This window comes from Quercus suber, unplaced genomic scaffold (genome assembly GCF_002906115.3).
Source record: "Quercus suber isolate HL8 unplaced genomic scaffold, Cork oak 2.0 scaffold_920, whole genome shotgun sequence".
NCBI classification, from domain to species: Eukaryota; Viridiplantae; Streptophyta; class Magnoliopsida; order Fagales; family Fagaceae; genus Quercus; species Quercus suber.
In genome coordinates this window covers 155,338-159,257 of record NW_027070343.1, presented here as the reverse complement: position 1 = coordinate 159,257, position 3,920 = coordinate 155,338, and positions in this window count along the sequence as shown.

Below are 3,920 nucleotides of genomic sequence, written 5' to 3'. Positions count from 1 at the left end.
TGTTTGTTGTGCACAAAATATAGATTTGGCAATGTCAATAGAAAACAATACTTGGCCAACATAATCCTTATTTGCTAACGTGTCTCATTGGTAGTGTTAAAAAGATCTAGATTATGGCTTTCTTGACTACAATTTAAAAGAAGAAATGACCAAAAAAAGAGGAGACTATAAAAGCAGCTCTAAAACTGAGAATCTTAAGAAGAAGTAGCCAAGTTCTTTTTTAGTGAGCATGTTTCCATTCCAAGGTCTTGTTCTTACTTCCCTTTTTCAAGCAACATGGTCTTTTGTTTGTTTCAGTAGAGTACGTTTAACCATAATATTGACATAATAAGCTATTTTATATGAAAGAGAGTCTGTCCCTAGATATGTGGTCCTGCTATATTATTACAAGGTCTTGCTTTTACATCCCTGGCTCAATCGGCATGGTCTGTTGTTTGTTTTTGTAGTATATTTACCCTTAATATTGACAATAAGAAGCTAATTTATATGACAGAGAGTCTGTCTGTCCCAAGATATGTGATCCTACTATTTTATCATTTCTTTTGAGTCTAAGAGATTTAAATATATAAGGAATGCTATTATCTCTGCTTAGGTGGGTTCAATCACATGCTTTTTGTTCTTTTGATGTGGATCAACTAGTTTAGCTGCCTAAATGTTGTGTTTCTGTTAGTACTTTTGTGTTCTTTATCCTAAAGAAGCATGCTATGGTTTCACTAAACTTGTTTGGTTGAAGAAGGAAGAATTTAAAGGCTAATACAGTTGTTAGGTTGTGAGCTACATGAAGCGTATGTCCTGAACTTTTGTTTGGTTGGGCAAGAAGAATTTAGGGGCATGTACAGTTGTTAGCTTGTCGAATACCTTGGCATTGGGACAGCCATCAGAGGGAGTTCAAATTAACTAATTAGTATTTTTAAAGATGCATGCAAATACCTCTGTTTTAACTTTTAATTTAACATCCATGACCACTTGCTGTTGGAGATGGCTTGCGAGTGGAACATCTTGAATTGTACAAGGAAAATTTGGCTTTGATTGCATATGGTCACTTCGACCACTGAGGATTGTTTGGGTGATGCAATAGTATGGTCTGCATGAATCATAATCATAGAGTAGACTTCTTGTTTTGTGCAATTGGAAAATGTTCTAGTCTTTTTTCGGTTGCATCAGGCATAGTGTACTTTTGGTTCAGAAAGGCCCATGCTTAGGTTGCAGAAAAGTTCAAATTTATCACACTCTCGTGTATTTACCTGACTTGGCCCATCATAACACAAATGAAAAGGAGAATTTGTGAAAAATTAGATAACTATTTGTCTGTATGGACTAATTGGATCCTGAAACTCTACATGAGATGGTCTTGGTATTCTAGCTTTTCCGACTTTGCATGCTACTTTTGTGGAGGGGATTGCATTAATGGATGTAGAAAATATGCTATTTGGATAAGTAGTATCATTATTTACAACTCAAGCTGTGATTGAGTAATTCAGAATGCTCCTTTTCTTTTCCAAAAGGCATGAAAGTAATGGTCTGAAGGGGAAGGGTAAAATTATCCATGACCTATATAATTTTTTAGTGTTTGCGCCTTTTTTTTTTTTTTTTTTTTTTTTTTCAAATATAATATGATTCAAACCTATTATAGTTGAGTGAAATGGTACCACATGACATGACTATTATTATGTTATTACTTATTGCTTCAAAAAAAAAAAAATGGTAAAATTTTGTGAATTAATTTTCTGCTTAAAGCTTGAGTTGTACACTAGGTTTACATTATGCTTTTGTGGTTATTTTATATTAGTTTTTTATATTTCTATGTGGATGATTGTCTTGCACAAACCTAGATTTGGCAATGTCAACAAAAAAACAATACTTGGCCAACATAATCCTTTATTTGCTTATGCTTCTCTCTGGTAGTATAAAAAAGATCTAGATTATTACTCTCCTGGCTACAATTTAAAAGAAGAGAACAAAACGTTTAAGAAGCTCTCAAACTGAGAATGTTGAAAAAGAGTAGCCAAGTGCTTGTTTAGTGAGCATGTTACCATTCCAAGGCCATGTTAATACTTCCTTGGCTCAAGCAGAGCTACATGGTTTATCAGTTTATGGTCAACGTAAACACATTTTTTTGAATTAGACTCAATAATTATATATCCAGCTTTTATGTGCTGAAGTGAACTAATACAATTGGTTCTGAGTTAGGCATCATTAAGAACAGTATTTCAAACAAAGTGTTGTTGGCTTTTACAAGGGTAGGTTTCGAATTTTCTACCAATTTTTTTCCCAATCTTCTCCTACAATTTTATAATATAACAAATCATTTAACAAATTCAATTTTGATTCCTGAATCTTTTACTTCTTCAATAGTTGCAAACCCCCTTTATTGATATGATAGTTTTAAAGATCTCTCTATATGGATATGGAAAGAGTGTTTTCCCCTTAGAATTGGTAATTTCCTCTAACTTCTAAACCCAATAATGTAACTTGGTAATATTCAATGTCAAACAAAAGGCAATGTCATAATGTATATATTTCTGTGAAGACAATGTCATAACATAATTTCTTTTATTGATAGCTAAATAAATAAATAATGGCTTCTTTGACTAATGGCTTGTTAAGTTTGAAAGAATCAAACTCTACTTTACGCTTGTATTAAATTCTGCTGATTATTTGGTAGCCATAAACGAGTCTTGGCTGGTTCCTTTGGGCTTTTGAAGTTCCAGAATCTCTTCTACAATTTTTTCCCCTACTCTATCCCACTCTTATAATTCCCATATCTAAAATAGTCAAAGGTACATCTAATTTGGCCTAATAGAAAATATATTGTGTTCTTACCAATGTACTAGTTGTGCAACTTTTCATGACTTTGTTTATTTTACAAAAATGTTACCAAGAAGAAACAAGAAATGATTCTCACACTTGTTTACTTCACAAAATATATGTTCTACTCTATCCCACCCATCTCATTCTTTTTCAAATAACCAAAACCTCTTTAGAAATGGTGTGGGTAATTTGGATTTCCTAGAGTCACCATTTTGTGGATTAGGGGTTCATTTGAATAGATTTTTGTAATCGCTTAGTGAAGGGATTTAGAAATGGATTTAACAGTAGTTTGGATGGGGGAGTTCTAGTTATACTAGTAGGAGATTTTGGGTATATTATTTTGTTGATGGAACACTAATAGAACAATTTTGTTTTTTCTTTTGTTGATAATTTGATGTTCAAATTGAAATTTGAACCCTATACGTCTCCATTAAAAATACCTAAATACAGAAATGGTTCTAAGATTTCAAGTTAAAGGTGGTTGGTATATATATTGTGCACACCCAAAACTGAAACCCTTTTGGGCTGGGTCTCACTTGGGCTCACAACTTACTTGTATAGTGGGTTTGGATTTCCTACACTGGGTCGTTCTGAACGCCAAGGCCCAATGGAATCGCTTTCCTCTCCTCGGGGGTCTGAACCGCTTCCTCGCTCTGTTTTCTCTGTTTACACTCTTCCTATCCTCAATTCCCCAACCCCTGTCTTCTCAAAACTTCTTGTATTTATAGTTCAGAAATAGCGAAGAGGTCATAATTATTTGCCAATAAGTGCAACAAGCGGTCCAGTATTATCGATCGTAAGTGGATAGTTAGGTAGGCATGGGAAGCGGTGAGGGTGGCGTTGGAACTTGGTTCCCATCTCCACGATAGTTCCTGGCTGCGGTGTCTTCCCGTGGCATGACCGGGCAGGTACAGGGCGGGGTGTCCCGCGAGCTATATATCACTGCTCGGGAAGGGGTTTCTCCGAGAATCAATGAAAAGGCAAAGCTTGGGCCCGTAGCAAGCGTGACTCGGGGGTGGGCCGCTTGGCAAAGGGAGATGGGCCTCACGGGCCATATACCCAGGCCAATGTCCAAGGCCCACTACGGGTCATGGTGCGGGGGCCGTACA